We start from the raw sequence: 22,048 nt of genomic DNA, 5'->3' as shown, positions 1-22,048 counted from the left end.
CTTGCCTTCACACAGCCTGGGCCTCCACCTGTCACCCCCATCCCACACACCTCCCTTCCTCCAGAAGCCTCTCCAAACCGACTGCCTCCTCCTCCCACGTCTTCTCGAGGCTCCTGATGCAGTGCTGCTGGGTTTTGCATTCATTTCGTCTTGTAGTTTCACTTCTTTATTCCCCTCCTCTCCCTCCCTGTCTGCATTCTTGAGTATCAGCTGTGTAGAAGGCAGACGCGTGGCTGCAAATTCTCACCCATACATCTGCGGTGTCGGCACAGAACAGGCGTGCTAAAAGCAGTTCAGAGCCCTCTGAACGTCACCTGAGGTCAGCGGGTGTCCATTCCATGTGAAGTCTAGAACTTGAATATATAGTCGTGTTATTCCTCAAGAAATTCCCGCATTTTAAAAGAATAGTACTGGGGCGCCTGGGTAGCGCAGTCGGTTAAGCGTCCGACTTCAGCCAGGTCACGATCTCGCGGTCCGTGAGTTCGAGCCCCGCGTCGGGCTCTGGGCTGATGGCTCAGAGCCTGGAGCCTGTTTCCGATTCTGTGTCTGCCTCTCTCTCTGCCCCTCCCCCGTTCATGCTCTGTCTCTCTCTGTCCCAAAAATAAATAAACGTTGAAAAAAATTTAAAAAAAAAAAATAAAAGAATAGTACTACTATAACAGTTTATTTTGTAACACTTCTTACATTCCCATTTTGAATGGGCTGTGGCAGATAGTTTTATTTGTATGTATGTATGTATTTATTTATTTTGAGAGAGAGAGAGAGAGAGTGCACATGTGCCAGCACAAGAGGGGGAGCAGCAGAGGGAGAGACAGGATCCCAGGCAGGCTCCACGTTCAGCACGACTGTGAGATCATGAAAGTATTTTGTAACTTTATCTCTTTTGACTTATCTTTTTAATTTCCCACACATTCTTTTCATATCTACCAGTTACAAGTACCGTGCTAGGTACTGGGGACAAAGAGACGAGAGCATGGTCCCAGCTCTCCATATCCCAGCCCTCGGAGTAGCTGACCGTCTCGTGGAAGAAATAGGGACACAAATAGAACAGAGGATGCAAAGGAAAAAGCCTGGAAAACCCCAACAGGCCGTGTTGGGTTTGTGTGGAGATGGCTGCTTAGGTGTTTTATATGAGAACATTAGTTATGGTTTGAGGGGGCCACTCTAAAAGTCGATTAGAAACAAGGTCAATCCGTTTTAAAAAGTTGTCTCCTGTACAAAATAGAAATTAGCAATTTGCTCCAAGAAAAACGCTGGAAATGCAGAAAATAAATTACAGTTATTGAACTGCCCCTTGAATGGTGACCTCCTGGGATAAAGGAAGTCTGCCAGAGTGGAAGGAAGGAAGTGCAGACCCGAAGGGCAACGCGCAGGGAGGGAATCCCAGCAGGTTTCTTATCTGCTTGTCAGCATTGAATTGGCAAGCTCCTAAATACGAAAATTTGCTAATGAATAACAGTCTGCGGGGTTTGAAGTACACTTGAACAGGCAGCCATTAGGAGCTCTGAGAATGCAGGCTTGGCCTTGGGGCAGTTTGAAACTGATGTGCTACAATCAGTTTCCTTCCGTCAATAACAAGGAGCTCTCCCCTTCCGGTCTGGCCCTCCTCCCCAGCCAAGTACCGGGACCAAGCTGGAAGTCTTGCCTGCCTCCCTGGCTGGCCTTCGGGGACACACTTCTGAGCTCAGAGTGGGAGCAGAGGTCCCGAGCTTCTCCCTTTCCTCCGCCTGCCTGGCCGTCCAGCTTCCTGGCCTGGATTCCTGACTCCTCGTTGCCGAAGACTTCTTGGTTCCTGTGGAGATCTGTCCCGTTTGCCCGGAGGCCTAGCTCTGAACTCCTTGTTGGTGCACACTTCCGCCGTAGCCTCCCCCAGGCCCAGATTCCGCTCTCCGGTCGCCACCACCTACAAGTCAGTGAGGAGTTCAGAACGGACCCTGTACCAGACCGCCTAGGTTCTGACCCTGACTCCTGCACTTAGCTGCGTGACTTTGTTTTCTGTACCTCAGCCTCCTAAGATAATAATGAGTAAAATAAGATTACATATCCCTGAGATAATCATACAATGGAGACAATGTGGGGCACCTGGCTGGCTCAGTTGGTCAAGCACGTGAGTCTTGATCTCGGGGTTGTAAGATCGAGCCTCACTTTGGGTGTAGAGATTACTTAAAAAAAAGATACAGAGATAATGTTCCTGAGACAACCATCAGTAAAATGGAGATCATAATAGTACCTGTGCCATCAGGGTATCGCTAGGTTAGTGACTTGTACCCATAAAACGCTTACAACGGTGCCTGAGGCATTACTCCAAATGGCTGTTAGCTGTGTGGCCAGATGCTGAGAAGGACCCAGTTCTGTCCTCACTGAAGAGCCACCTCTAGCAGGCCTGTAGTGGGGCAGTGGGGGTCGCCGAGAGCCATGGCCTAGAATCACTTCCCCTCATCTGTGATCCTTCACGTGGGTCTGGGCCAAGGGGAAGGATTTGAAATGGAGGTGCCGGGCTGAGCCTGGGTCCTCTCGACGCCTCCACGGGGAAGCAGGGACTGGTCCAGGTGGGCTGGGGGTGTGGAGGGAATACAGCCGCAGGAGGTCAGACCAGAGCAGGTTTTCAGGCACTCAGGCATTGGTACTGGATTCATGCACAGGGGATACCTTGCAGGGTCTGTGAGCAAGGAAGGGAAGGACATGGAGTGCCCATCAGACTCCAAGTCGCTCAAAAAAGATGCAGAATATTCCACGGTCGGTGTAGGCCTCCCTGATGTTGTCACAGGTAGGCCGCTTTTAGTTTTTGCTGTTGTAAATAAGACTGCAATGACTATTCTGCATAAAATTCAGACACCATTTTGGATTTTTTCTTTAGGGATACATTCTTGGAGTGACTGGATTGAAGGGAATTAACTCTTTTTCTATGATACTTTTCTCTTTTTTGATTAACTTTTATTTTACTGGAAAAGTAATACATGTTTATCTTACTGAAATTTAGAAATGAACAAGTAAAGCCAGTATGGGCATCGGTCACCCATCATCTAGTAATAACATTTTTCTGTGCATCATTCTTAAAGCTTTTGATACAAACTGCCAGATAACTTTCCAGAAAGGTTAAACTAATTTAGGCCTTTTCCAGCAGGGAACAGTAGCGCATTGTCACTGCCTCTCACCAAACTGAGAGTTTGTGGGTTTTATTTAATCTTCGATAATATGATCGGTTGAAAATGGTGTTTTATTATTGTTTTGACTTGCATTTGTTTTACTGCTCATGAGCTTGATCAACTCCTGAATACTCTCTGCTATGTCTGTGGAAGGGCCGATTTTACACACAATCACGAGGATCTCCTAACACCTTTAGCACTAGACCCACCAGCCACGTTTGTAGCCAGAATTACTTTTTTTTCCCCTAGTAAGGTATAATGTACATACAGTAAAATTCCCTCTTTTTTTCTATCACCCCCAAAAATGTCTACTTCCCCCCTTTGTCGTCACACCGTCTCCCCTACCCGTAGCCACTGCTCTGTTTTCTGTCCCTATTGTTCTGCCTTTTCCAGAATGTTATACAGATGGAATCATACAGTTGGTAGCTTTTGGAGTCTAGCTTCTCTCACTTAGCATCATGCATGTGAGGTTCACCCATGTGGTTATGGGTACCAGCGGTCATTCCCTTTTGTTATAGAGTAGTTAGTATGCCATGATGTTGTAGGTGGCTCACAGTTTATCTGTTTACCAGCTGAAGGATATTTGGGTTGTTTCCAGCTTGGGGCAGTTACAGAATAATGGTGCCACAAACACCTGCGGGCTTTAGTGTGATGGTTAAGTTTTCATTTCACTGTAAATACCTAGAAGGGAGAATTGCTAGGTCATGTGGCAAGTGTATATTTAACTTTATTTAAAAAAAAAAAAAACCTGCCAAACTATTTCCCAGGGGAACTATACCACTCACCAATAAGGTATGAGAGTTCTAGTTTCTTTACATCCTTACCAGCACTAAATATTGTCAGTTTTTGTTTTGTTTTTAGCCAGCTTAATAGGTGTGTGGCAGTAATTCATGAATGGTTTTAATATGCATTTCTCTCCTAACTAATGATGTTAAAAGTTTTTTTCATGTGCATATCTGCTGTCTGTATGTCTTTTTGGTGAAGTTGCCTGTTCATATCTTTCACCCGTTTTTTAATTGGGTTATTTGGTTTTTTATTACGAAGTTTTGAGAGTTCTCATCTTTTGGACATAAATCCTCATTCAGCTATATGATTTACAAATGTTTTATCCAGGTCTTTGGCTTGTCTTTGCATTCTCTTATTTCTTCACACTCTCTGGCTTGTCTTTCCATACTCTTTCAAAGAGCAGAAGCTGTAAATTTTGATGAAGTCCAACGTATCAGATTTTTCTTTTACAGATTTTGCTTTTGGTGTACTATCTGAGAAATGTTTGATTAAGCCAAGGTTATAAAGATTTTTTTCCTGTTTCTTCTGGAAATTTTATAAGTTTCAGGATTTACATTTAGATTCTCCCTTCTTTTTAAAATACTTATTTCCTGGGCCTGGAAGTTTTTTTGAAAACAGTTCCTGTAATTGAGCACATTTGGGATGGGGTCGCCCTGAGAGCCTTGCCAGGCACATTGCCCTCCAGGAACCATTTGGAAAGGTGTGGGCATCAGAAGCTTCCTCAGGAGTGGCTTTTAAACAGATATGAGGCTTCTCTGGTTTAAGATTTGGCATAAAAGTGAAGATTGTATCTTTTTAAAGGAGGGTACAGATGATAGGAGAAAAACCTCTAAACTTTCTAGATAAATCCTTCTGACTGCTGCACAAAGTCGGGATGGTAATGGTGCCAAGCATAGGACTTTGTCGATTACATGCAAATACCCATGTCAGTGAGTCACCCAATCATGCTTTAATCTCATAACCAAGAGGCTTTTAAAAATTATAGTCAACAAGGCAGCTTGCTAGTTATGACTGCCATTGGAATTGGGTTTTCCTTAGAACAGCTGGAGTATAATTTAGTGGGAAGAAAGCCTAATGTGGGTGAGAGGCCAAGGATTGCTTGCCTGGGAAGGATGTGCAGCTAACATTTGATAGAAATCTGTGAAATGACCTACCTCAGCCAAGCTAAGTAGAGGCCTGCCATCTTTCATCCATGGGAAAATACACTACAGCAAAAGTATTCAGAAAACAACTTTGATTATCGACTTTGTATCAGTCACTGCAAGATAGGTAAGACATGGCCCTGTCTCTAAGAAATGGTTGGTTTCAGAGTGTGCTTTGTACTCAATTATAGAATCTGGGAGAAGATTCCTGTTCTAGTAAAGGAGAGCAGTCGAGAGGCTATTGGAAATGGCTTCTTCAAAGATGTTCCGGGCAGAGGAGTGCAAGGGTTTGGTATGTTCTGGGAGGTTCAGGCCACTGGCGTGGCTGGTCATGGGAAGGGCTCACAATGGCAGTGGGAGATACTATTGAAGATGTAACCAGGGCCAAGGTTGGAGGACCTTTTTTCCTCTGCCCTGAAATACGAGTGCTTTCTTGAATTCATCATGGTATCATTGAAGCGTTTCACGTATGGGAGTGATGGGATGGGATTTTCTTTTTAGAAAGATCTCTCTGGCAGCTCTGTAGAGAACGAATTGGAAGGTGTCAAGATGGACATCAATCAGTCCAGTTAGATGGCTGCAGCAGGAATCCACATGAGACCCTCTGGGGCCCTAACCTGAGGTCACACGGCTGACAGATGAAAAGGATATTGAAGAGGTGGAATCAGACCCAAAAAAGGGAGAGGGTACGTCTAGATATGCCTGGGTTTCTGACTGGGAAGCCAGGTGGTTGTGATGTGTCCCAGGAGAGCCCCCACCACACTGGAAGAAAAAGCAGACATAATTTGGGGACCCCCTGAGCTTGAGGTGCTTTGGGCCATCTAGTTTAAAGACACCGCCAAAGCAGCCAGCCAAGCAAGCCTGGTGTGCCTTTACTTCCCCCGCCTTCCCCCCCTCCACAGGTTCTTCCTCTGTTGGAGGTAAGTGTTCCTGGAAGCACCAGAAACATGTATGCCTTCCAAAGTACAGTAGGCAAGACTGGAAACACAGTATAAAGGCTGGGTGAGCAAGGCAGGGTGAGCACACGCGGACATTGGGGAGCGACATGCGGCACACCACCCGGAGCTTCTGTCCCCCCACCTAGAGCCTAGACGCCACACTAGGGCTTCCCCTCGGCACGGAGCTGGAAGAAAGCAACCCTCATTAGCTCTTGTCTTCCCTCCCTCCCTCCTCACCTCCTCTCTTCCCAGCTGAGCCCTTCTCATTTGTTTTAAAAAAAAAAAAAAAAAAAAAAAAAAGGGAATTCACTCCCAGTCCCTTTGAAGCCCAACATGTCAGTGATAGATGAGGCAGTATTCTTTGACTTCAAAGGGGAAAAAGTGAGTGAGTGAATGCAGGCCAGGGGAGTTGAAAAGTCCAAGGGAACAGGAGACACATGGGGTGACCCCCCCCATCAGGAGGAGCGCCCTCGATCCCACCCCTGCTGGTGCCATGCAAAGGCACAGACAATGCCACTTTCAGTAAATCGTGAAGGATCCTGAATACCCGTTTTTGTCCATTTTCAATGGGCCTCGGGCATATTGCTTAAGATATAGCTGGCCATTTGTGCCGGGTTCCCAGCTACTCAAAGGCTCAAAGTCGAGTGCTCTCTCAACTGTATAATGGAGTCTTTGCATATGTGATTTTTGGGGGAGATTTTTTCAGATTTCCACAGCTCGTCAAAGTAAGGGTGACCTTGTGGGTAGTGTGGGCCATTGACCCCCATCACACATCCAGCCTCTGAGTGATGCTGAGCTTTGTGGGGTATCCATGCAGCACCTAATTCAATCACGCATCTGACCCCTGCCTCTCTCTGGCATCCTCCTCCTCTCTGTGCTCAGTGTGCTGCCGGGGGCCTCCGCACAAACCCCGGCTGTCCTCTGGAGGCCTTCTGTGCTAAACACAGAGCTCTTGGCCATCTGCCCCGCTTTCAGAACGCTCGGCCCCCTGGTGGATCTGGCATGGGGAGTGGCTGCTTGTTCTCAGGAGGGTGTGTGCCCGAAGATGCCTGTTGGAAGCGCCTTTTAAAAGTCCCCAGTTGTTTCCACGGTGGAGTCTTGGGAAGCAAAGGGAAGCATGACCTGGGGTCATTTAAGGGCTGGCGTGGTCACTTCCTTAATCGTCTGTGACCGTTAAGAGCCTGATTTTCTATAAAGAGGCACAGAGGCTTCCTTGGCTTATTATTAATAATAACAAACAGCTAGAATTTATGGAGTGCCTGCCGTTTGCCAAGTGCTTTCACATGTTACCTCATTTAATCCTTAAACCTTCTACCCATTTTGACAGACGAGGAAACTGAGATTTGGGTTAGGTGATTAGTCAAAAGTCACATAGCTAGAAGCAGCAGAGTGAGAATAGGAACTTGCATTATTCTGCTTCTTTTCTCTTGTTGGTTGTCATTTTATGTTCTTCTGCAAATCAAACAGATGGGTCAAGTCATACTCTTAGGATAACTTTGAAGAGCTGTTTTAAGATATTATTATATGACTCCATTTCTATAACCTCCTGGAAATGACAGAATCACAAAGCAGGAGAACAGAGCATGTGGCCAAGAGTTTGGGATGGTGGGGGACGGGAAGGTGGTGTGGTGGGGGGACAGTTGTGTATCCAGGTGGCAGTAGATACACTGTTTCCGCAAACCGATGTGACCCAGTGACGTGGAACTAGGCGTGTGTGTTGTGCCGATATGCAGTGTGATACCGATTCTAGTGATAGAAGCCGGGACCTTTGGTGGAAATCGGGTGAAGAGTACACGGGACCTCTCTGCACGGTCTTTGCGCTCTCTGTAAATCTGTAATGATCTCAAAACAAAACAAAAAGTGAATTTTTTAATTCACCCGTGAGGTACACCAGCATCGCACCCGGGAAGGGCCAGGTCCCAGCTCGGGGGCTGCTTGCTGTCAGAAAGCAGCACACGTCCAAGAGCTGCCAGTGGCCTAGGAGGGGGCACAGGCTGGAAGAGGGGCCAGGTTTCAGTCTCTGTCAGATGTCTTCTGGGAACATCCTGAACTGAGAGTCCGGGCCCCGGGCTCGCGGCTCCCGGCTGCAGCTGTGTGACCTGGGGCAAGCTTCCCGACTCCCGGGAACCTCCATGCCCCCACTATAAAGTAAAAACAGCAACAGCACTCACCCTCTGAGGTCAAGAGAATCCAGTGAGAGAACGCATTCATGTGCTTAGCACAGAAAAGATTTACCGAGTAAGTTCAGTAAATCCTGACCATTTTCGTTACCGTCATCGATGTTATCTTATCTGTTCCCAAGTTGTACCCTCCACTTTGTAGTCAGACCAATGTCATTCGTAGTCACAGAACAGTGCATATTCTTTTTAAGATTTTTTTTAAGTAATCTCCATACCCAACGTGGGGCTCGAACTCACAATCCCGAGATCGAAAGTCGCATGCTCCGCCGAGTCGCCAGACACCCCCAGAATAGCGCATATTAATTCTCATTTCTCTGGTTGTGGTCATTGACTCCTGTAACAGTTATCTGTTGAGTACCTACTTCGCCGAAGACTGGTAGATACTAGAGACGCGGTGATGGACGTGACCCATGTGGTCTGTGCTCTAGGAGGGCTAAAGTTCCTGAGTTTTGTCCCACTACCTGGCATTTCTCACCTATGCTTTTCAAACCCTCTCTGTCCTGCCAGACTCACCTCAGGCCTCATCTGCCCTACGTAGGCCACTCTACCAGATCCCTCTCTGACCTCCGACAGCGTTGGAGTCAGTGTGACTTAGTCATCTCTGCCAGCCTAGACTGTCCTTTTTCCCCTGTGCTTCCGTGGTGCCTGGCACAGTGCTGAGCGACACAGGGACCGTGCTTGACAAGTGTTTGCTCACAGATTTGTGAAATGGGTGGCCAGAAGGAACCGCAGAGAATGTCTCTTTGGAGGCTTTCATTTTGCAGAGGAAGTCATGGAGAGAGGCCCATCCATGACTTAAATAACAAAAATTGGCTACGTGAGTCCCCAACCCATTTCTTCAGTAGCAGAGGCCCTATATTAATCTTAGATTTTGTTGTTATTGCCTTGTTTTTCTCTCTTTATTCCTGCCCTCCAGCCAACTGGTGTGAGGAGCCCTTGACTCTACTGGTCTTATTACTAACTAGCTCTGTGACTGAGCATGTCAGCCAGAGGGCAGGTGCGTGGAACCGGAAAAACAGAGCCAGCCCATCTCTCTCTCCCTCGCTCGCTCTCACTCGAGTGGTCCCACCCAGGCATCTTCTTCCTCCAGCCCAGCTTCTCCCCCTGAAACTGGGCAGCCCCATTTGCTCAGCCTCTCACTCTGGCTTCTTGTCTTCAATTCCCCTGGACAGAGGAGGCCCCCACCTCGTTCTTCAGTAATGCCTCTGCCAGCGAGCCTTGGAAGACTGACACTCAGAACACCATTTACTGTCCTGCGTCTGTTAGGATCTAGAGGAGAGAAGTAAATTGTTGGAGCCCCTGGCCTCCAGCTCAGTGCCCTGTCGGTGAGAGAAGAAATAATAGCAAGCGTGGCCCAGGGGGAAACGCACACTTCAGTTAGGTGGGGCTGGGCTCCGTCCCCAGGTCTGCCGTCTGCTGATCTGTATATTGCCTGACTCTGGGCAGGCGGGTTATCTGACGTCTCTGAGCTCTGGTGTCCTCGCCTTTAAAATAGGAGTCGGTAGCACCATACACATGAAGGTCCTGGCACCGTGTCTGGTCACATATGGAAGCTGTATTCCTCCTGCTAATGGCAGGACCTCTCTCGCCTAGAAATCCTTCAGTCGGTAAAGGCTTGGGGGTGGGGGGAACCACAGAGTCATCGCTTGGGATTTCTCTGTTGGAGCTTCCAGTCTCGTTGGGACAGTAGGATAGTTAAACACACAGCTAAAGACATGTTCCAACTTGAGAAGAAATGAGAAGAATCGGACCATGATAGAAGCAATTTTCTTGCATCCGGACCGTCAGAAGCCAGCCCTGAGCTGTGCTCTAGCAGGTCGTTGCGGCCTCTTCCTCTCCCGAGCGGAGATTAGCAGACAAGTTGTTGCTGGTGCAGGGGTGCTGGGCAGCCTCCACGCCGAGGCGTATCTGCCAGCCTGGCAGGGCCAGGGAGGGGCAGACCGGCCTCCCTCCTTTTCCCTCCTTGGGAAAGCAGCCCAAGGAGCCTGGGCACCAGAGAATAACCGCCAGGGCTGCCGTGTGGTCAGACCCCGTGTCAGCGCGGCACCTGAAGCACCAGGACCGTGGGGGCCACGGTGAAGCTTTAAACATCACATCCTCCTGCCGAGAGGCTCCCCAGAGTCTCCTCCGGTGAGGAAAGTGAACCCTACTGCTGTGGAAATCCCTCAGGTTCAAGAGTGATCACAACTGTTGCGGCCCCGTCAGCTTGTTCCAGCGTGCCATCAGTTCATTACAAGATACAACCCCGGGCCTTGTGGCAACAGGAACATCTATTGACTATTTGCCATAGGCAGGTGCTGTTCTGATGTGTTTTTCCTCATTTAATTTTCACAAAAAACCTATGAGGTTGGTACTAGTATCATCCCCACTTTACAGAGGAGGAAACTGAGGTGCAAACAGGTAAAGTAACCCCCTGAGGGAATACAGCTAATGGGAAGAAAAGCCAGGAGTCAAAACCAGACAGCCTGAAGAGCCTGTTCCTTTCCGTTTTGTGCGGCCAACCTCCTGGTGTGGGTGCTTGTTGATCGGCCCACCGGTTCACAAGTACAGTGACCTCCTCCCTGATCCTGTGAAGCCCGTGTCCCAGGCAGGAGGGTCTCGGCAAAAGCACGAACTCTTAGAAGTGCTGGAAAGAGAACTCATCCAGTCTAGTGGGCAGAAGGTTAGAGCAGAGGACCCCCAAGGTCCCTGCAGACCATGAGAGCCTCTGCCCCTAGTGAGCATATACACAGGCCAGAGGGAAAACCACTGTCTGCTTAATGAAAATGTTCCCCTAAGATTATTATGAAACTTATTTTTGTAACATTTAACATCATGTGTAATTTCTTAAATGATTTTCAACTATGTGAGATTATCCAAGGATTCTCTGTTACCAAAGCTGATTTTTCAGTTAGCGAGCCAAATAGAAAGTCTGTCCATTTTCCTCCTTACTGGATCCTGGCCCTTCCTGGTACCCTCCACTGACCTCTGTCCTTTTTTTTTTTTTTTTTTTTTTTTTTGGAATTTCATCTTAGGGACAAACTTCTTTCTGTACTTACTTTTCTTCAAACTTCACAACACCCTCTTTTTACCACAGATAGAATGACATCAAGTAGAGATATTGTTTATAATGAAATAGCTGAGACACTAATAATTATCTTGGATGAGAGGAGGAACCTCAGGTAACCACAGGTAGGGAACTCCTAGGTGTCCCTTCCAGATTGTTATGAACAATCCAGTAAGTGTTGTCAAATCAGCAGGCGTTTTGTGACTGGTTGGTGGTGATTGTCCTTGATTCTTCTCCCGGGGGTGCTAAGTCCTCTGCTGCAGGCTGACTGCAGCTTGCACGAACCGGGAAGAATGGTAGATTGGCTGCCCCAGGACCAGAACGGACCTTAGAATGTTGTCCTAGAATATGGGTGTCCAGATACTTGGCTTTGTCTGGGAGGAAGGAAGCAGAATGAACATGGAATCAAGTCATGAACTTTGACAGTTTCTCTTGGCTGCATAAGACAGCCATAGGCAAGAGAATGTTTTACTGCCACTTGTCTCTCATTAAAGCATCTAAAGGGGCACCTGCTTGGCTCAGTTGGTTAGGCATCCGGCTTTGGCTCAGGTCATGATCTCACAGTTCATGAGTTCAAGCCCCGCATCGGGCTGTCTGCTGTCAGCACAGGGCCCACTTCAGATCCTCTGTCCCCCTCTCTCTCTGCCCCTCCCCCACCTGCATTCTCTCTCTCTCTCTCTCTCTCTCTCTCTCTCCCCTCTCCCTCTCTCTTTCTCTCTCTCTCTCTCTCTCTCTCTCTCTCTCTCTCTCCCTCCCTCCCTCCCTCCCCCCTCTCCCTCTCTCCCCCCGTCTCAAAAATAAATAAAAACATTTTTAAAAATATCTAAAGATGTGAACACTAGTCCTTCTGAAATCTTCAGAGCATCTCTTCTCCCAGGTAGAGCCGGGATTTATTACGGGTACTTTATTCCAGTAAGCCTACAAAGTATCTCACATTCATCCATAAAACAAACCACAAGGATGACGTAAATGAACTCAGCTCCATTTTACAGGTGGAAAGGTTAAGGCCAGTAGAACCCTACCACCACCTGGAGTCTGGGAGAGAACAGAGACGAGGCCAAAGCTGCTGGCTCCCAGCTTGGGGTTATATAACTCCCCGACTCCTCAAGTCCCTGGAAACTGAGGCCAATTCCCTGGAAGATCATTCTGTTCTCTCCTGTTTTTTCAAGAATAGAGCCAGCTTGATCACTGGCTCTGAGGATTGTATGAGAATGTCCCGTTTTCTTTCTTCCATGAACTGAATGCCTACCATCATGATCATTGTTTAATCAGGTTATATTTGAACCTGCCCGGATCCCACATGTTTATGTTTGTTTGGCTTTTATTTTGAAGACCCTTATTTTATTTATGTATACCGTCCTCAGTTTCCAAAAAGGATTTGAAAAGACTTACAACAAAGGAAATAAACAAGGGAGATGAATACAGTAGAAAGACAGAAAACCACTGCCACAGAAAGGAGGCAGAAGTAATGACATCTGTAGGAGTGAGCATAGTTCCTGTGACTGGGCATCACATTGTCTGACTTCAGTACCAGAAAAGCAGCAGCCATGCTCTGCGGGAGGGACAGGGCCCTGAGACGCATCCACAGTGCTCCAGCTGTGAGTAGGATGAGCAGACGGGCTGCAGGTCCCTGCCTCTGACTGAATGTGACACATGCAGACTTGCTCACCACGCTTTGCAGTCACTGTTGTCACATTGCTCAGAAGTTGAAGGAGCAAACACTTGGCCCAGTGACCAGGCAAGGCCTGACCAGGAAAGCTAGAGCGGGTGTCCTGTTCTGCTAATGGAGATGCTGGTCTCACCCAGGAGTAAAGGCAGAGGAGGGGCTGTGGGGCAAGAACCACCAGAGCTCTACTGCCCTTGGCCTTGGTGGCGGGCAATGCAGACGCCCCCAGAAGAGGAAGCGGCAGGACAGGCAGGCAGAAGAAGCCAGGTGACAGGCTTGTTAACTGAAGCAAACCTAGGATGACCCGACCGGCGTGGGTTCCTTACTGAAGAGCAGCCTTCCCTCTGGGTTGACCAGAGCTCTAGAGACAGCTTTTCTTCTGACGAGTAAAACCTCAGCATTGGAGAGTCCTTGTCCTGTCATTTTTAGCCTTAATGAGAGTAGAATGAGCCTCTGGAACAAGGTGCAGTGGAGTCAGGAGAAGTGGCCTTAAGCGAAAACACAGCTGTGGGGTTTACAGACGGCGCTGCAGGGAGGCGTCCTCCGGTGGGGCGGCCAGCCTCGCCATAGACTTTCCAACACTAATGAATCGGGAACTCCGTGCTGCACAGGATTTAGTTTGATGGGTCCCTGTGCCAGCAGATGGATGTATTTTTCTTGAAAGACCAAGGTGCCAGAAATCTCCATGATTACGTTACTGGCTCTTTTTTGTGGTTTGGGAAGTTGAGCGTCAGGACTGCAGGATCCTCTCGCTCTTTCTCTTATTTTTTCCAGGTCAGAACCAGAGCTTGGGGTGGGGAGGAAAATCCTGCTGAATGAGCAAGTTCTTTCTTAAAAAGCTCTCTCCAAGTCCAAAAAGACTTCAGTGGACTTAGGAGAAAGAAACCTAATACATTGCCATAGAATCGTTGTGAACCAAGTGGAAGCCAAGTCCACAGCATCTTTGTCTTATAAAAGAAAGCAAAGAGTAGATGGAAAAAAAGAAATAATGCTTAGGAGAGCCAAACCAAACAAGAAAAACCAAAGATCACCTCGGAGAATGTGAAGATTTCCTTCTAATAAGATTTTTCAATTACAAATCCAAGGCTCAGGTAGAAGTAACTTCTGCTCGTTGAGAGGGCCATAAATGGCATGCCCGAATGTCAGAAGTATGTTGGGATTTGCCACTTTCAGCTTCGGGAAGAGTTGGACACCCCGCAAGACCAGGGGACTGTGAGGGGAAGAGCCGACCATGCAGTGGCTGGAGGCTTCCCAGGCTGGTCCTTGACCTGCGTTTGAACCTTGGTCCTAATAGCTAGCAGATTGAAGGAGGCTCACAGGCCTCCTGGAGAACCCATGTTGGTTTGAACTAGAGTGATTCCGGCTCCGGAACCAGCACTCTGCTTTTACCAGCTACCTCCCTCACTACACCCCTGTGAGAGGAACCCGGAGCCTGGCTCCCAGGTCCCCTGCTCAGTCACAAAGCAGCCTGCAAGTGGTGTCTGGGCCATGGTCAGAGACATCCGGTTGCTCATCGGAGGTCGTTTCGAAGCTATTGGGGACAAAATAGGCAACTCCTAAACCTCTTAATGTACTTTTGGCCTTCCCAAGGTCAGGCCAGGCATTTTCGAAAGTACCAGAAGCTCTGAGCTGGTATCTTCCTTAGTTGATGGAGTTTAATGCCAAGTGGCCTGGGCACAGGCTTCTCCGGGAACATGACTTATGGAACTGTGCACCTGAGCAGATTGAAGCTTGATTTGCTCACTAGCCCAGGGGAACATCTGGATCACCCCCTCTAGCCACCCTTTCTTGTCCTGTCCCATTATTCCTTTTCAGTTATTCTTACGAACATCATCTGGCCCATTGGCTCCACTGGGCTGGCATACAAAATAAGGTCACATTTCCTCAAACGGTTACAAATGGCTGCATGGACCCCTCTGCTGCTTGGCCTGGGGCATTCCTTCCTCCCTGGGGAGGTTTATGTAGTCCTAAACCGATCACTCTTATTCTCCCATGCTTCCATGCAGGAGGAATGACCCTGCTGCCTCCCTCGCCGTCCCCCACCCCCAGAGCCCAGAGGGACTGAAGGAGAGCCTCTCGCGGGCCCAGCAGCCCCAGTGGGCCTTTTACCCACATTCCCGTGGCGAATGAGGAAGGACTGTTCTCTCCCGACAGTCCTAGCCCCTTCCCTCATCACCCACACTGCCAGTTTCCTGGGGCCCTGCCTGGAGCAGGAGGGCTGGGTCCAAAGGGGTCCTAGCAGGAGTCTCATACTCTGGCTGCCCGGCCCCTGCCCTCCTCTTTGATGTCGCCTGAGCCCCTGAAAGTAAAAGGCTCTTCCATTTCCTGCCCACGGGAGATTGGCCTGGCCTTTGTCCAGAGGAAAGCCTTGCCTCCAACTAGACCCACTGAAAGGCCTTTTTCCTCTGCTGGTGAAGGCTGACCGAGTGACCTTCTTACTGCCTTTTGGGCTTCCTTCTCTTCTCACCCAGCACCAGGAATGTGGCGCAATTGGAAACTGTCCTCCCCGGGGCAAAGGTTGACTAGTGGCAGCTGCCTCTGGAAAAGGGAAAGCTGGACCCGGTGAAGTGTCGTAGCGATGGGCATTCCAAACCAAGCGGTTCCACGGGTGGGTCCCTGCAGTCTCGACACAGCCCGTAGGCCTGCCCGTTGCCTTGCTGTGCTGGGCTCGTGGGACACAGTACATATTCTTGAGTGAGGGACTGCGTGCATCTTCAAAGGCGCTGGCGAAATGGAGCACCTGGGTACCAAGGGGATTTGAGCCATTGCTTCTCATCGGGGGACAGTTACTGAGGAGGGCAGATGTGAGGCAGAATTTCTTCACCGAAGTAAGAGGACGCAAAACAAACTCAGGGTGACGGAGATTCTGGCTGTAAGTTGGGTGACTGGACGGTTGTTGATAGGTAAACAAAATGCTCTGAGTCTCAACAGGTCAGCTCAGTGACATGCGTTGAGCACCTGTGGTGGCCAGTGATGGGGACACTGGGAGCCAGGGTGCCTGGTGAAGCTCTCCACCCTGAGCCCTCGGACTCATGGGGCAGAGAGGCCCTGCCTCCAGTTACCAGAGGAGGGAAGAATGAAAGACTGACTTTCACAAAGAGAAGCTCAAAGGATGTGTAGGGTCTTGCTGGCATAGACAGAAAGGGTGCTCCTAGAAGCAGTCACAGCTTAAGGAAGGGCCAGAGGTGTCAAAGTACATGGCATGACCCAAACTCACACAGTGAGCTCTACACTGTGGGAGAAGTGCATGGAATTTTGCAGCAGGAGCAGACGGGCTAGGGGCATCCTTCCCTGTTCAGGCAGACTCGTGTTTCTCCCTTAAGACTCCCGTCACCTACCCTGAGGTCCTCCCTGGTTGGCACCTTCTCCTCAGCACATGCCCCCCTCACCATCCCTCTTTATAGTCCATTTTTGTTCACGTGAGCAGCCAACCCCCAGAGATCCCAGGCTGTTTAATTCATTTTTATACCTGTGGCATATAGACAGAAGGAAGCCATCAAAGGTATTTAAAGAGGGAAGTGTCATCAGGCTTGTGTTTTAGAAAGATAACTCAGCTGCATTGTGGAGAGTGGAACCAAGAAGTGGGTAGACGTATTATGTGTCTGACCGTAGAGGGGGCACCTGGGTGGCTCAGGCGGTTGAGCGGCCGACTTCGGCTCAGGTCATGATCTCGCGGTTTGTGAGTTCGAGCCTCGCGTCAGGCTCTGTGCTGACAGCTCAGAGCCTGGAGCCTGCTTCGGATTCTGTGCCTCCCTCTCTCCCGGCCCCTCCCCCCCCCCCAAAAAAATGAATAAACGTTAAAACAAATTTTTTTAGTGAACAGTAGAGGTCTGGAAGCCCGACAGAGACCAGGCACGGCTCAGTCAAGGCTGTGACTCTGCTCTTCCGCGGGTCTTTAAGGCCAGCTTCGTCTGTGAGTTGGCTTCATTCTCAGGCTGGTGACAAGCTAGTTGCAACAACTCTGGCCACTCATGCCCAGAAGCACAAACATCCCCTCATATCTCATTGGCTTCGGTTAGGTCACATGTCCATTCCTGAACCAATCCCTAGGGAATTCCAATTCCAGGAAATGCCAGGCACTGATTGGCTTGGGTTCCTGACCCTTACTGAAAGGTGTATATGATTACCTTCGAACTGTCAGGCCCAGCCCTGGAAACTGGATCTGCTTCTCCCTGAATTCCCTGGACTGAGTGGGAGGGTAACTAGCTGAACAAATCTAGGGCATCACTGGGAAGGAGGAAATGACTGCTGGATGCCGTGCCCAGGTCTGCCTCATAGGCCGGTTGGACCCATTCGTTTGTGTAGGTACCTACAAAACACCTATACACCCACAGTGACACACTTTGTGGATCCGTTTGGGAAGTGTATTATTGTCCTGGGTGAATTTCACACCTCTCATGGAGGACCTTTTCATCCCAACCTCCAACTCTCCATTCCTTGATTTCTACTCATGTTGAGGTTGACTGCCCATCTCCAAGGTCAGACGTGGCTTTCTCTCTGACTGCAGCCTCCAGTGCTCCCCACTCCCTCATGGACACTCTTACAATTCCTCTCCTTGACCTCATGGACACTCAGGAGGCCAGTGTTGTCCAGTGGTTAGCAATGTGGATCACACTTTAGTTCTGCAACTTACTTGCTAGTTTGGGCTAAATACTGAAAACTCCTCTGTAACATATGGATAGGAACCAACCTCACGGGGCTGTTTAAATAGAGGATTAAGGACAGAGAACACGCTCGATAAATACTAGCTCCATACAAGACATCTGTCACCAGGATCTTTCTGCTTCCTCCCCATCAGCCCCTTTCGTTTTTATTTCTTGCCTGTTCCCCCTCAGAGTCTCTGGCGCATCTGTTGCCAGTATCGTATCTCTACTCCCTCGCTCCATTATTCTTCCCTCAAACCTTCCTGGCAAATGCTCAGCTTTGGACCAACCTGACTTTCTTCATGCCAATGTCTAAGTTGCTAGAAAAAAAAAATCAACATCTGGGCAGATGGTTGCTACAGTAACTTCAGTTCCTGTGGCCTCAGCTGGACCGTTAATGCTCCCTGGCAATCCTCGTGCTCTTCCCTGGTCAACGGTTTTTCCTGTTCTCCAAAGAAACGATTTCAAGCCTTCATCACTTTCCTCCAACCTCCTTTCCTTCCCTCACCAAACCCTCCATTCCTTGAGGATAATTTGACCTCCTAATTCTCAGAAAAGAACAAAAATCAAACTGGAACATTCCAAACCACCACCATCCCCCATCCTGCTCCCCACCCCCGCCAAATCCACAGATATATCCGCATCCCTGCCCAGCCTTCCCTACTGCTGCAGTGGAGAAAGGCCCTTCCACTTGTATGTTGGTTTCCAGTCCCTCCTGTCATCTCGGACACCTTGATGTTTTAACTACCTCCATCTCTCCTTTGTCTTTGAACCCTCCTTCTGTAGTGCGTCTTTTATATCTGCATTCAAGCAAGCCTCTTATCTAACAATACACTCTCCGTTAAGCCCCCGTCCTATCGTCCTGTCCTGTTCCAATCCATTCACCTTGACTCTTTGCCCCCACCGTCTAACTTGCTAAAAGAGTTACATGCGCTCCTGATCCCCACTTCCTTATCTTCTCATTTTTCACCCCATCACACCCTGATCTCTGCTCCCACCACTCTCCTGAGAGTCCTTGTTGCTAAATCCAATGGATTCTTTGTTTTGGATGTTTGTTCCTCCCTTACTTGCCCTCTTAAAAGGATTTAATGCTGCTGACTGCTCCCTCCTTAAGGCATGTTCTCCTCTTGGCTCCTATAACATCATAACTCAAAATTCCATGACCACTCCTTCTTAGTCTCCATTGCCCAGCTCTGAAATACAGCTGTTCTGTCAAAGACCTCATTTTGACTCTTCATACTCTCTTAGGACATTCTCATCCACACCAATGGCTTTAGTCACCATCTTACTTGTTATTTAGAGGCTTCCAAATTTGTACCTCCAGATAAGTCTTGCCTATAAAGTTCGGAATTGTTTATACAAGCTGCCTACTGTTCATCTCCACTAAGATGCCTCTCAGACACCTTAAAATCAGCACTCCCAAACTAAACTCAAGCTCTTTTTCCAAACCTGCCATTCCTCCTTGTCACGGTGCATAACAGCACCGTCTGCCCTGCTGCCCAAGGCAGAGCACCTTAAACGTCATCTTTGACGCCTCCCTCTCTGGCAGGCTTTACATCCAGACCATTACCAAGTCCTGTAATTCCGGTGAGGTGGAAAGAGCGTGGGTTTTAGCTGAAATTCTAATTGTGGTTTGGACAAATTACTTAACCTTTCTTAGCCTCAAGTTCCTCCCCTGTAAAAAGGAAATTGTAATACCTAATTCAGATGGTTGTGGTCAGGGTAAAGGAGAGCCTTTCCTTGCTAGGTATTCAATAAATATGAGTTCTACATTCAGTAAGTATGAGCACTCTTCTGTCCCATACCTCTCTCCCACGCCTCATCACCACCTCTACTTACTCACCTGTTAAATTTGTATTCACAGTTTCTTGACCTCAAGAATCCCCCAGAATGAAATTTCCCATAACCCCTTAATGACTAAAGACTACAGCTTATATCTCATCACATTTATCGTAAAGAATTTGGAAAACGCAAGGAAAGGGAAGGAGCACTGTTGCCATTGTTCCTTCCAGTCTTTCTTCTATGTGGTCTTTGTTCTGTTTTTACATAGTTTTCTTGATACATAATCAAGTACACATCCTGATTTTTTCCAGATATTTTCCTAGATTAATAAAAATTCTTCATGGCTGCTCTTCTGCTTGTGACTATATAGTAGAGTTTACCTAACCACTTTGCTTTTGCTTATCTTTTAGAGTCTTTCCAATAAATGATACTGAAGTGAACGGTTTTACAAAAAAAACTTTTCCTCTTATATTTATGGTAATTTTTCTAAACCATACATTCATCAATCACTGAGTCAAAGGATTTGAAAATTTCTAAGTGGTGCAGTCTTTGCAATGGACCAAATGAATATAGGCCTGGCCTCAGCTACAAAGAGGGAAGTAAAGAGAAAACGGTATAGTTAATAGATTTTTTTTTTAACTTCTGTTTTACTGAAAGAGGGCTGGGAAGATCCAAGCAGTGCTCTGTAGGGAAAACATGCCTTTGACTTGAAGTTCCTGGCTTCATGTTGGTGAAGAAGGGCTTGTTTCTGTTTTTGTATTTTCATCTGGGTCAGTAAGAGGACAAGCCATTCCTCCGAGCTTGTTTCCCTCTAAGGAAGAGAAAAATCATCCAGCATCTAATGATGCAGATCTGTGTTAACAGCCTTGCAGTTAAAAAAAAAAAAAAAAAGTTATAATAATGTACCCTCCTAATGTGCAGTTAATTTTAGTTAAAATTTCCCTGGCGCTTTAAAAACCCAGTGAATTTGTAAATCTAGTAATTGGCTCTAGGTCTAGAAATGTTAAAGCTGCCATATCCAACTCCGCTCTAGCAGGACACTCCCAACCTCCCTGAGTTCTTGCTTCCCAGCAACCCAGATGGAGCTCTGCACTCACCTGAGCACTCCCCTCCAGAATCCAGAAAGAAACCAAGACCTCATTACCAGATTCTCGTTCCTGGTCATCCCTAATCAGAGAAAGCTACTGAGTGCCTCAAAGTTAATATGTCCAAAATCAAACTTGTGGCTTTCTAGCCACCCCCAGATTCAGCAGTGGAATAGTCGCCTGAGTGATTGTTCAAGTCAAAAACTTGAACTGTCCTTGATTTCTTCTTTTCCATCCTCACCACTCCCCAACATGGAACCCTGCATGTCCTGTCACCTCTACTTCTCAGAATTTACTTCTTTTTTTTTGAAGTTTATTTATTTTTGAGACAGAGAGAGAGCTAGGAGGGGCAGAGAGAGAGGGAGAGAGAGAATCCCAAGCAGGCTCTGTGCTGTCAGCACAGAGCCCAACGCGGGGCTCGATCTCACAAACTGTGAGATCATGACCTGAGCTGAGATCAAGAGTTGGATGCTTAACCAACTGAGCCACCCAAGTACTCCTCAACATTTACTTCTAAGGTAGATTCTTAAATTGTCCATTTCTCTCTCCCTCTTGGGCCCCCTCCCCAACCCTTTAGCCCCAGCCCCCATCACTGCTCACCCGCGCTGCTGGGTGGCCTCCTGCTCCACCCTACAGCCTGCTGTCTACACAGTAGCCAAAGAGATCTTTAAAACCTATGGGGCGCTTGGGTGGCTCCGTCGGTTAAGCGTCCGACTTCGGCTCAGGTCATGATCTCACGGTCCGTGAGTTCGAGCCCCGCGTCGGGCTCTGTGCTGACCGCTCAGAGCCTGGAGCCTGTTTCAGATTCTGTGTCTCCCTCTCTCTGTGCCCATCCCCTGTTCATGCTCTGTCTCTCTCTGTCTCAAAAATAAGTAAACATTAAAAAAAATTTTTTTTAAATAATAATAATAAAACCCAATTTTGATCATGTCATCTACCCATTCCTCACCAAAGGCTTTTCTTTTGCTATTCGGGTAATTCTAAGGGGGCCAGCGAGGTTCTGCAAGTTCTGCTCTGGCCTCCCTCTGCAGCATCACTGACCACCTTGTCCCCTGTACCTACTGGGTTCTGGCTTACCAGCTACCCTTCAGTGCCCGGACTCCTGCATCAGGGCCTCTGTACATGCTGTGCTCTCTGCCAGCGAGAATCTCCTTTTCTCCCCATCCTCCACCCCCGTCATTTAGTTAACCCCCTCCTCCTTCCCTCCTTCCCAGTCTAGTTCAGGTTATTTACTTCTGTCGAAACGCGGGAGTCTTTTTCCTGCTTCAGAGAACCTATATTAATTGGAAGCTTGATATCCATTCATTCACTCATTCGTGTGAATTGATTATCTGCCGCCTCTACCATGAAGGAGGCCCCTCTCTGCCTCTCTTCACTGTTCTTCCCCCATCAGCTAGCTCAGTGTCTGGCACAAAGTAAGTGCTTAGTAAATAATCGGTTGCCTGCTGAATGAATAAGCAGAGTCCAGTAGCAGTCCTCACTGATGACAGTGGCCCGTAAGGCATGGCTCTTCCCAGAGGTGGCAGGCCCAGGTTCTCCACAACATGTCAGCTGGAGGGAATGTGATTTTGCTTTTTTTTTTTTTCATTTCAGCCGTCCGAATGAATAAAACATGCAGCCTAGACTTAATTATT

The 22,048-nt window shown here is 48.1% G+C and overlaps 1 protein-coding gene across 9 annotated transcripts in view; it reads left to right on the top strand.

Moving 5' to 3' along the window:
* The window catches only part of DIS3L2 (DIS3 like 3'-5' exoribonuclease 2), a 350,479-nt gene that overhangs the window by 285,094 nt on the left and 43,337 nt on the right, over positions 1–22,048 (top strand). The gene's annotated exons all lie outside the window — the stretch shown is intronic.

The sequence above is a fragment of the Prionailurus viverrinus genome, chromosome C1, assembly GCF_022837055.1.
Source record: "Prionailurus viverrinus isolate Anna chromosome C1, UM_Priviv_1.0, whole genome shotgun sequence".
NCBI lineage: Eukaryota > Metazoa > Chordata > Mammalia > Carnivora > Felidae > Prionailurus > Prionailurus viverrinus.
Note: the sequence above shows the minus strand (reverse complement) of the source record. Positions and strands in the feature narration are given on the sequence as shown.